The 13095-nt window shown below is 33.6% G+C and overlaps 1 protein-coding gene across 5 annotated transcripts in view; it reads right to left on the bottom strand.

The window, feature by feature from the left end:
• The window catches only part of LOC105484296 (contactin 5), a 1362583-nt gene that overhangs the window by 547150 nt on the left and 802338 nt on the right, over positions 1-13095 (bottom strand). The window lies entirely within an intron of this gene.

The following is a 13095-nucleotide window of genomic DNA, read 5'->3' as shown; positions in this document are numbered from 1 at the left end:
TACAGTAACCAAAACAGCATGGTACTGGTACCAAAACAGAGATATAGACCAATGGAACAGAACAGAGTCCTCAGAAATAATACCACACATCTACAGCCATCTGATCTTTGACAAACCTGAGAGAAACAAGAAATGGGGAAAGGATTCCCTATTTAATAAATGGTGCTGGGAAAATTGGCTAGCCATAAGTAGAAAGCTGAAACTGGATCCTTTCCTTACTCCTTATACGAAAATTAATTCAAGATGGATTAGAGACTTAAATGTTAGACCTAATACCATAAAAATCCTAGAGGAAAACCTAGGTAGTACCATTCAGGACATAGGCATGGGCAAAGACTTCATGTCTAAAACACCAAAAGCAACGGCAGCAAAAGCCAAAATTGACAAATGGGATCTCATTAAACTAAAGAGCTTCTGCACAGCAAAAGAAACTACCATCAGAGTGAACAGGCAACCTACAGAATGGGAGAAAATTTTTGCAATCTACTCATCTGACAAAGGGCTAATATCCAGAACCTACAAAGAACTCAAACAAATTTACAAGAACAACCCCATCAAAAAGTGGGCAAAGGATATGAACAGACATTTCTCAAAAGAAGACATTCATACAGCCAACAGACACATGAAAAAATGCTCATCATCACTGGCCATCAGAGAAATGCAAATCAAAACCACAATGAGATACCATCTCACACCAGTTAGAATGGCAATCATTAAAAAGTCAGGAAACAACAGGTGCTGGAGAGGATGTGGAGAAATAGGAACACTTTTACACTGTTGGTGGGATTGTAAACTAGTTCAACCATTATGGAAAACAGTATGGCGATTCCTCAAGGATCTAGAACTAGATGTACCATATGACCCAGCCATCCCATTACTGGGTATATACCCAAAGGATTATAAATTATGCTGCTATAAAGACACATGCACACGTATGTTTATTGCAGCACTATTCACAATAGCAAAGACTTGGAATCAACCCAAATGTCCATCAGTGACAGATTGGATTAAGAAAATGTGGCACATATACACCATGGAATACTAGGCAGCCATAAAAAAGGATGAGTTTGAGTCCTCTGTAGGGACTTGGATGCAGCTGGAATCCATCATTCTTAGCAAACTATCACAAGAACAGAAAACCAAACACCGTATGTTCTCACTCATAGGTGGGAACTGAACAATGAGATCACTTGGACTCGGGAAGGGGAACATCACACAGCGGGGCCTATCATGGGGAGGGGGGAGGGGGGAGGGATTGCACTGGGAGTTATACCTGATGTAAATGACAAGTTGATGGGTGCAGCACAGCAACATGGCACAAGTATACATATGTAACAAACCTGCACGTTATGCACATGTACCCTACAACTTAAAGTATAATAATAATAAATAAATTAAAAAAAAAAAGTTGAACGAATTGAGCTATGAAATTTTGCCTCATTCACTGTATTCACCTGACCTCTAGCCAACCAACTACCACTTCTTCAAGCACATCAACATTTTTTTGCAGGAAAAACGCTTGCACAACCAGCAGGATGCAGAAAATGCTTTCTAAGAGTTTGTCGAATCCTGAAGCACAGATTATTATGCTACAGGAATAAAGAAATTTATTTTTCATTGGCAAAAATGTGTTGATTGTAATGGTTCCTATTTTGATTAATAAAGATGTATTGGAGCCTAGTTACGATTTAAAATTCATGGTACAAAACCTCAATTACATTTGCACCAACCTAAGATTCACAGGATGCCAAACCAATAGGTCATCTTGTTGAAGGTGGACATTATTCTTTTCTCCTTTCCAATTATAATCCAAAATACACTATTGTGTTCAACAATATTTAGTAAATATCCTATCATGGTATAGAAATTCAGCCTAACTTCAGATTTCAAGACAAATGAAGCAGTTCTTAAATAGATGCCTTCTTATTTAAAAATATTTGTAAAGCTCCCAGTAACCATGCACCACTCTAAGTGCTGAAAGAGAAAAGAGGAGACTATGACATGGTATCTGCTCACATCACATATACTTAAATTGGTGAAAAAGCAGGTAAATATAAAATAATAAATAGCTCTAAAATTAAGACTACAATAAGAGAATAAAATCAAAGTTTTGATGAATGGTCGTAAGACTGTAAAGTTATTATTAGAATGGTCTCACTTTTTAAATTGGGGAAACTGGCATGATGTATTTTACTTAGAAGAGTGTCATCCAAATAAAATACACTTTCCCCCTCTGAGAGAGAATTCTCATTTTCATAAAAGATCATTTACATTTTGTGCTTGTGTCTCTAAAACAATTCATCAACAAAAAGTATTTTGAGGAAACAACAGAAAATTGTCACCAAAGGGGTTGCTTTGAGTCAGGATGCCACTGCCCATGTGCCAGGTCAAATTTGGTAATAAATCATGTTAATGATAAAATTTAGCCAAAAGTACTGACAACATAAGGCAACAAATTTGAAGATGCAGGAATCTTCCAATTGTCAGAAGACAGTGCTAAACATTTTAAAAGCCTGTGTAGACACAGAGGGTTTATAAACTGAAGATTGTGTTTACCATTGAGGGAATTAAAGAGAGCAAAATTATGTGCTTAGCTTTAGTAGAAAAATAATCTTCTTCCTCTAAGGACCACCACTTCTCCACCAAAAACAGCATTGCAGTCTCTGAATCTCAAGAACATGCTCCTCGCCTCCCCCACCAAAAAATGTCTGAGCTATCTAGTTTGAATCACTCCTAATCCAGACTGTCTCTATCCAAAGATAAACTATCTTAACCTAACCATCTCATCACAAATAGAAGAATGAAATGCACCCAACACTTAATTAAGTTGACTCCTACTAAAATCATAACAATACAAACAGATGAAGTCAAGTACCAGTTTATATTTACAGAGGGAGGAACAGGTATAGTGTCAGTTCTGGTTAATAATCCCTGCCTATGTCCCCTGAAATATATCCTGCATGTGTCTGAGGTGTTAACTCATAAGGGCTTTCAATTAACCTACATTACCTTGAAATTTTTTAAATTTAAACCTTGGTCAATTTTTTAAATCACTTAAATGTTACTCTGTACTCAAATAACTACTTTAGAATAATTATTAACAACTCAGCTGTTCCTTTTTAAACCACATTATACCTCTTAGGTCTATGAAACATTTGCACTGACACAATTTCAAGGGATCAAAGCTGTTATCCAGAATAACAATATCAGGTTGAAAACAGAGTAGATACTGAGGGCTTTTCTGGTTGCTCAATGCCAGTGAGCAGTACTCACCTTTCCAGATACTGTTCCATTTCTCTTCTTTCTTTTATGAGACTAGCTCAGAAGTTTTTATTCATTGACTATATCCATCTCCTCACCTCAATCAAGTATCAATGATTGACTATTGTGCCTTTCTTGATTATTTTCTATTATAAAGCCTGGGGATGACCAAGGTATAACATTTGAATTCTCTTTGCCTAATATGGGCCAGTGCACAATATTCACAACCATATTTTCATTGTCATGCAACAAAATAATTCTGAATGCAGCCTTTTTCTGTATTCCCTAAATGTGGCCATATGTATAGCAAATTATCAGATTAACCTCTATGAAAATATTTTTAAGTACATTAGAATATGCATTTTCACCATTTCAGATCACTAAAAATTTTGATGCTTCTTTAATTGTATCACCAGGGAATATCTGTTAAAACACAGAGCTAATTAAAATATAACCAAAAGCTTCCTCATTTTCTTTTTTTTTTTTTTTTTTTTTTTGTAAATCACACTTTTCAAATATCACAACACAATCACTAAATTTGCTCTAAATGGAATACCTTTGGTTGCTAAAATGATCTAACTACTATGATAAATAACAAAGTGGAATCAGACACGATGTTTTCTAATTCTCACTGGAAATAGAATATAGCAAGTACAGATACATTCCATGAATATGCAAATATTTGAAACAACAGCTCACATTTAGATGGGATTTGTCATTGTTTAAGTGAACTACTATAATAAAATTTAATATCTGTGACTAAAATACATCATCAACATGACCACTGAAGATAAAGATACATGATTTTAATAATGTAAATTCCCTTGAGGGTAGTAAAATAATATATGCAAAGTTCTTTTAGTTTTCCATATATCTTAAATTTAGATAAATGATTCCATGATTATGCATGTGTAAACAAAAATTATTTCATATTCACTGATACTTAACTTTCTATTTAATAAAATACTACAGGGTATCAACTATGATTTCAAAGTGTTTCCCCTTTAAAATTTATGTTCAGTTAATTGATATTGTAACAGTATTAAGAGGTGGTATCTTTAAGACGTGATTAGGCCATTACTGTTGCAATTGCATTATCCATTCTTGCTCTCACTCTCTCTGTCCTTCCACCTTCACCATGTCATGATGCAGCAAGAATGTCCCCACCAGATTCCAGCACTTTGTACTGGACTTTCCCGCCTCCAGAATTGTGAGCCAACACATTTCTCCTCATTTTAAATTACCCAGTCTGTGATATACTGTAACAGTATCGCAAAATGGACTAAGACAGAATGCTATCATTAGTTTACAAAGAAGCAGCAGCCATTATATAAAGGTTCATAAAGTTTTTTTTTTTCACAAATTACTCTTATAATGAGCTATTCATGTTACTGATTTAGTACTAGACCATAATCATTGTACATATTTCTGAAGATCTATATAACTATTATTTTATTCTATTTCACATAGAAAGCATAACACATATGAATATGCTATATAGTCATGATACTTATCAAATACTTTCAAAACTTTAAAGATTAAAACAATAATAACTGTCTTGTGATGAGTTAATGTACATCTTGCACACAGTGGATGGCAAATATCTCCTACAGAAAAAATTTTAAAAGTACATCTTTGTTTAGTAAACCTGTACAGATGTTTTATGTTCACTGTAATCCTATTCTAAATATGTTATTGACCAATCAAAGAAAAATAGTTGAGAGAGCTGCATAAAAATTTGAGTCAAAAACATTCAGAAAGCATTTTGAGTATTGTTATCATTATAATACAGAGAGGTAAAGTAATTGTATAAAAGAGGCATTCAAGCTACTTTTTAGAGCCAATCTGTTTATAAACCTCTAAAAATATTTGTTAAAAATTTAGAAACAAATCTATGTATAAGTTATTACAGATACATACTTTGTCTCTATGAAGATGTTTCTGGGCCAAAACAGACCTAACAAAAATATTTGTTATCACTATATGCTGCTCGTGTTTCTACTGGAATTTACTCTAACAAACTAGTCTAGTCTTCTTTAAAATTATACCTTTTAATTTAATCCCACATGGTTCAAATTCTATAATGGATTCAGGCTATTGCTGTTATAATGTTGAAAACATTTCAGGACAAACAGAAGACAATTAGACATAATAAAACTTAAAAAGAACCAACAAATGGATGGGGCACAGCAGCTCATGGCTGTAATCCTAGCACTTTGGGAGGTCAAGGTCGGTGGATCGCCAGAGGTCAGGAGTTCGAGACAAGCCTGGCCAACATGGTGAAACCCTATCTCTACCAAAAAACACAAAAATTAGCTGAGTGTGGTAGTGTGACCCTGTAGCCCCAGCTACCAGGGAGGCTGAGATGAAAGAATCACTTGAAGATGAAAGAATCACTTGAACCCCGGAGGCAGAGGTTGCAGGGAGCCAAGATCATGCCATTGCACTCTAGCCTGGGCCACAGAGTGAAGCCCTGTCTCACATTAAAAAAAAAAAAAGTCAATGAAGACAACTGCTCTGACCAAATATAGCTATGTGGAGACACTGTAGTAGAATACAGGGTGATAAACTATTATTTTCTCTTTATCTCTGCCAGTACTGCTTTCCTTGAGATAATTATCAGTTTTTTCCTTTATAAATATGAAAACATCTTTCTGACCCCCCTTATTTCCTTCCTCCTATGAGAGAGATTTTATTATTATTATTATTTTAAATCTGCATGCTCAGAGGTCTCTCGGGCAACTGCTGCTAAAAAGATTCCACTGATTAATCGAGGCTTGCTGTTAATACAGATAAAATTTTTAGACTCCTTAAAAAGAAGACTAAGTCTATTTATAATTTCATTGCAGCCATTCACACTTTGCTACAAGTATAATATATAACGTGCAGTTCCTAAAACACAGGAGTGTGCTGTCTTACCTCTTTGCCTTTGAATACATGATTTATTTTATCTATAATGTACTTCTACACATGCAATATATTTTAGATCCAGTATCACTTCCTCAATTTTGACTCACTTAGTCATACAACACAGGTTAGATTTGATGCCTCTCTTCTATGTTACCAAATAATACTGTATATACCTCAGTCATCATACCTATAACAACAGGTTGGATGCCTTTTGTTGTATGTATGTGTGTCTGTTTCTGTGAGCATGTGAGGCTACAGTACATTGAAAGGTGTGGACCTGCAAAGATGAAGGCAGGTAGATAAAGCTTCTTGACTCTGAACTTAATTAAGCTATTCCCAGGCACAGTGACTGAATCTCAATATCCCAAACAGAAATATAATGCCTCAAAATGTCATTTTAAGAACTGGTTCTTATCTAGAGTTTGGAAGGACAAGATGGCAGTGACCATGAATTGGTTAAAAATAAGAGGAAACCACAGAGTTGAGAGGGGGAAAATAAAATAGTAAAAATACTTCCTTTCTGTATGTACCTGCGAAGAAAACCAAAAATTACAACATAGATAAAAAATTCTATGTTGCAAAAAAAAATAGTCAAAGTCAATAATAGCAATAAGAATTTATTCCAGATAAAATACACTTAAACTTCTATCTATCAGGACTTTAAAATAAATATGCTTAATATACTCCAAAATATAAACGCAGGAATGGACTCCTTAAACTAAGCAAGCAATTATAATACACCAAAAGTGTAGAAATGAATAGACGAATCAGAAACAGAGCTGGATTTTGCACATTTGAAAAGAAAGATGTTACAATTTCTTTGAAATTATATTTCTATATTATATTTTCTTTTGAATTGTCTCATAAGTGCTGGGTCGATAAGCAAAAATAAACTTTTAGAAAGTACATAGTAAAGGTACAAAATGTCAAGCATTGGAAAAAAATAACTTCCACAGGGCAGTCTATTAACAAATAAAATAACAACTAGATTGATAACACACCTGCCTGCTACAAAAGAGGCCAGCAGATATTTAAAGTATTAAGGGAACATAACTATCAATCCAGAAATTTTACACCCTGCCAAATCATCCGTCACTCAAGAGTAATGGCAAAATAAAGATATTTTCAGACATATAAAGACTAAAATAGTTTGTGACAGTGATATCCTTTTTAACTACAAAATGTGCTTTATCCAAAAAGTGAACACAGAGAGAAAAATTATATAATGGAAGAAATTATGACTATAGATACTAATGTTACAGAAAATATAATTAAGTATTGATTCTTAAACATATTTTTGTAAATAAGGGAAAATTAGCAAAAGAAAAAACAGTAAGTACTTAAAGCATGCAAATATTTTCTGTTTGAAAAAATAAAATTAATGAATAACATTATACTTGGGAAATTTCTTAATTTCATTACTGAAAACCACTATAGACTAAGTTAATGGTAATCACAAAAGAAACAGTTGTATGATGCAAAAAAGATATAAAAAAAGAAAGAGGAATTAAATATAGAAAACAATCTATCTAACAGAAAGCAAGGGGAAAAATGAAAATATCCTACAGAAATCAAAGTGTGTGGCAGATACTGGCTACCCTTAACCAAACTTTTTCTGTGTTCCTCCTAACCACACAGCTGGCTATTTTTACAAGCAATTTTCCTGAATACAGTATCTAACATATATTATTAGATAAGGCCATATGAGCAAAAACAGAAAGACAACAGAAACAGAGTGATAGGGCTCTATATACCAACTTAACAAACACTATGCTATGCTTACTATGTTATTATTTTCTAGGAGGCAAAAACTGTATGAGATCTAGGAATAAACTTAAGATGTGAAAACCATTTTCGAAAAAATTAAACCATGTTACTGAAGGATTTAAAGCATGTTTGAAAATGTATGAGGGAGTGCTTTCACAGATCAGTGGAGATCATTGACATGAGTCAATACATAGTCTCCAAAAATAGAAAACAAATAAAATCAGGTAATTACCTCGTATTATATACAAAAATAATCTCAGTAAACACCTTAATATGAAAATCAAAATTTACATTTGAAAGAAAATAAAAATTTAAGGTAAAAAAGGGTTTTTTTAAGGATATGGAAAGCACAGACTACAAAGGAAAATATTGCTATATTGCATTACACAAAAATCAAAAAATTCTGCTTAACTAAAGATTCTACTCAAACAGTAAAAAGATAAGCTACATTCTGAGAATATATCTGCAACGCATTTAATCATTAGTTATCAATTGATTTGTAAATTTCCTACAGTTCAATGAAAGTAAAATATTCTAATAGAAACAGTCAACATATGTAAATAAGAAATATGCATTAGAAAAATCCAGAATGTCCAATATTTGAAATTTCAACCTCACTAGTCAAGAAAATGCAAAGTAAACCACAATAAAATATTGTACTATACTCAAGAGACTGCCAAAAAATTATATGTTGGTGACAATGTGGAGAAATATGAACACTCATACCATGTTGGTACAAGTGTCAATCACTTTGGAAAGCAATTTGAAGGTATCTGGAAATGTTACAATGCTTTTATATAAAAATTGCACTCCTAAAATACATTTAACACAATTACCAATGAGGCATGAAAAAATGCATTTGACATATAACAGCATAAAATTAGAAACAACCAAAATATTTACAAAAAGGGAATGGATAAAGAAATTGTAATAGAGTCATAGTGCAGTATGCTTTATAGGAAATGAAATGAACTCAGAACTGAAGATATCAAGATACATGAATCTCTAGGATATAATGTTGATCCAGAAAAGTTGGATCATGAATGATATACACAGAATCATTGACATAAATTTTTTAAAAAACAGTACGTAAGCTTCATATGTACAGAAATACAGGCTTCATATATTATAGGCTTCATATGTACAGAAATATAAACACATGCATATAAATGACAAAGTAAGTACAGTGGTTCCTCTAAGAGTGGAGAAAGTGGGAGACACAATCCAAGCAAAATAAGAACTCTCAACTTAAATTTTATGTCAAAAACCACTGAAGCAAATTTGGGAAAAGATTAAAGTTTAATAAAGTTAATATATATAGTCACAAGAGGTTTTCATGAATTATTTCCTTTATATTTTAAATATTTCACAATTTCTAATGTAATGAATAAAGTATAATACATTTAATATAAACTGTGAGCAAGTAGTAGAAAGACTGAAATTTTATCTCTTCTAATTGCAGCATTTGCTGTTTTTTACAGATTTTCTCTGCAGCATCTGTTTATGTAACAAATAGGACTAAAAAGTAGGCCTTGTACAAAATATAAAGGAGAACAAAGAAGAATGCATAATCAAGACCTGAATAAACAAATCTGGGCTGAATAGAGGAACTGGCTTCCTAGAAAAGAATACCAACTTGTTGAGAGGATCACAAGATGACACAGAAATTTAAAATAGAGGAAATATGTAAAGGAAACTTTAAAGCTATGAAACTATGAGAATGATTTTCTGCAGATATATAGAATTATAGTAAAAATAGTAGAAAGGAAGCCCAGAAAATGAACAAAGATTATGTGTTGATTACCTCACAGCCTTCGTGGGTCAAGGAAGCAGGTGCGGCTCAACCCTTGCTCTGTGTCTTTCACAAGGTGGGAAGCTGTCTCATCCCAATGTTCGAATAGGTACGGACACACTTGTAAACTCACTCACGTGACTACTCGTAGGATTCAAATTCCTTAGGGGTGTTGGACTGAGTGCTTCACTTACTCTTGGGCTGTTGGCCAGAGGCCATTCCCAGTGGGTCTGTCAACAGGACAGCTCTCAGCATGAGCTGACTTCCATCAATATGAGCAAGCCAGAAAGCAAAAAAAAAAAAACAAGATGGAAGCCAGTGGCTTCTGTAACCCACTGTTAGGAGTCATATCCCATTACTTTATTTATAGTCTATTCTCCAGAAGCAACTTAATAGCCATAGCCAACAGATAAAGTGAGAGATTACACTGTAAATGCCAAGAAGTGGGAAATACTGTGAGACATTTTAGTGTCTAGTCACTACAGGTGTTATATTTGTTTCAGATTTTTTTCTTTCAAGAAATAAAGTATCACTAAGTTGAGATAATGTATATTCAATCCTCTCCTGGTACTTATTTCCTGCTCTCTTCTCCCTTTGTCCTCAGTGGTAAGCACTGTAGTCAACTTGCTATCTCAAATTCATGTTTTAAAATTATACCACTTATGTGTATCCATAAATAGGATATATTTTTCCATTGTTTTACATAAGTGATATCATATTATAAATAATACTCCATAACTCACCTTGTTCACTCTCTATTTTGAGGTCTATCCATTTTCTTTGTATTCACTTTAACAGTTTTAGTTCTCCATTAAATTAAAAAAAAATACAATGTATCCATTCCCTTTTTGATGGACATCTGAGTTGTTTCCAACCTTTACTATTAGACATATATTGCAGTAAAGATGCGTTTTATTTCTTTGTACTCATATGGAAAGGTTTCTCCAAGTTGTATATCCGGAAGTGGAATTGCTTCCCCAAATTGCTCTGCAAGCTGAGTCTTTATATTTTTCATAAAAATCTTTGCTCTGTCTGGGGTATTTCTTGGTTTAACTCTGAACAGGAGTGGGATGATTTTCTATTCAGGCTCTGTTAGTTTCCTCATTTTTCACAAGAGCATGTCAACCTCAGCTTTACTCTCTATTAAGGCTAAAGGGAATTACCTGACAAAAGCCATATGTCAGCCTCCTGTCAGAGAGAAAGAACTCAAAGTCGCATCTAGCTAAGATTTATAAAATGCTCAGAAGAGAAAACAGCAGTTACGCAAGATTACTTGGAAAATACTCAGATTATCCATTCTTCCTGATACTCTAAATATGGATTAAACTAAATTAGCAGAGGACTAAGTTATATTAAATTGATCCCCAGCCCAGAGCCTTGTGACTCAGTAAGTATCGTCCACAGACCAGCAGCATCACCATCACATGGGAGCTTTTTGTAAGTGAGATTATCTTGCTCTACCTCAATCTTTGAAGGCGTGTCTTATTTTAACAGAGGTTTTATTTGTAAAGATTGAGGAGCACAGTTTTAGAGAATTATTTCTTCTCATTTTGTTGTTTCTGTTTGGGTTGCATCTGCCTTTATTGAAAGAGATGAAACTTATTATCACGGGTACAGTAAAAGTCATGTTCGGGTCACTGGCCATCATATCTAATAAACTCTTAATGAGGATTTTCCAGAAAAAAAAAAAACTGTCTAATCAATGTGTCAGAGAGTTGTGCTTTTACTGAATAACAATTCCATTTTCATGTTTGAAATACTGTGAAATATGTAATTGACCAGATTTTCTTTCTTTTCTGGCTAATTACCCAAAACGGGACCAGTTCACAGTAGGTGTATAGGCATTAATAGTAGACACCTTGAACTGGTCTCACAGCTGGCTCCATTTTATGTCCCAATATTTATTGTTCTCATTATTTCCATGGATTTGAATTCATACTTATATTTACCATTGTGACCACCTTAACTGCCATTTGACACTAGAGAACAAGGAGGCAGAACACTAGTTAGGTGAAAATTATACCAACTATAAAAGTAGATCATAGTTCTGATCACTCGATTTTCTACCTTACTGCCTTTCCACAAGATAATAATGCCTAAAGAAAACAAATCCAAACACATCTCTGACTGATTACATTTCATATTAGGCTTAAGGGTAAAAGAAAGTTAAAAACTCACATTAAGTATTTTGGAAAATAAAACATTTTTGGAATTCTAACAAAATGCTTACATATAATTTAGATGCCAACACTATGAGACAATGTTCCACATGGCAACAATTGGTATAATCACAAAGGATAAGTTTGCCTGCACCTGGCACAACCACCTAATTGTCATTCCCAGAATATTTCCAGTATCTAAGTTCCTCTAAAATGTATCTTTGAATGTTTATTCTTTCATCAGTCATAAATGAAATGTAGCCTAAGTGCACTAGTCTTAGTATCATTGTTGATGTGAATAAAAATTGGCTATGATACCTATTAGCAGTGTGACATTGTGAAAAATACTTATCTGTCCCAGAGTTTTCATTTCTATAGAAGACAGTAACAGTATCTACTTCACATATGTGTTGAGAAAACTGAAACTCATTTCTATATAAAACAGACTGGACAGAGACTAGTAATAACAGGTGCCAGTTTGTCTTGCTGTTAATGAGCCAGGCATTATTTTGTCGATAGATCCAAAAACGATAAAGGTAGAGAACATCTAGAAAATGTCGTTCAAACTATAAAGCTAATAGCTGTAGATCAGTCCTTAATTTAACTGATATCTTAGTGTTGGATGTATAGATTATTTCTTATTTTCCATTAAGTAATGCTAAGCATATAGTATATATGCTATATATATATCATTATGTGCTCTGTTTATTATTTTCTTACACAGAATACACTTCCAGAAATAAAACCACTGGATTGAAGGATAAGTCTGTTTTATGTTTCTGATATTCACTGTCAAATTACCCTCCCAAAAATGTCTATTTTTACTTTCAGTATATGAATGCATTTAGTCTTAATCCTAAATTAGAATTGGTATACAGTGCAATTAAATAAAAATGCACACAAATTCTTTAAAGATGTTTAGAGCAGAAGACTAACTTACAACCAACACAGCTTAGCACTCCTCTCACCTTTATAAACTTTAGACAGGTTTCTTCCTGACTATAGTCTTCTAATCTCCCATTCCTTAGAGCATTTACTTTAGAAAGCTGCAAGTGTAAATGTATTCTCTGCCACTTTGAGATGTAAATAGTCTTTCAGGCTCTCGTCATTTTTGTAACCCAGTAATGTCTGTCTCAGGGCCTGGGAGCTCTCCATTTGAAATGTAACCATCAAGAAACAGGGTCTCCATCTCCCAGTCTCTATGAG

The sequence above is a fragment of the Macaca nemestrina genome, chromosome 12 (assembly GCF_043159975.1).
Source record: "Macaca nemestrina isolate mMacNem1 chromosome 12, mMacNem.hap1, whole genome shotgun sequence".
Classification (NCBI taxonomy): Eukaryota; Metazoa; Chordata; class Mammalia; order Primates; family Cercopithecidae; genus Macaca; species Macaca nemestrina.
The sequence above is the reverse complement of the archived record's forward strand: the minus strand, read 5'-3'. Positions and strand labels throughout refer to the sequence as shown.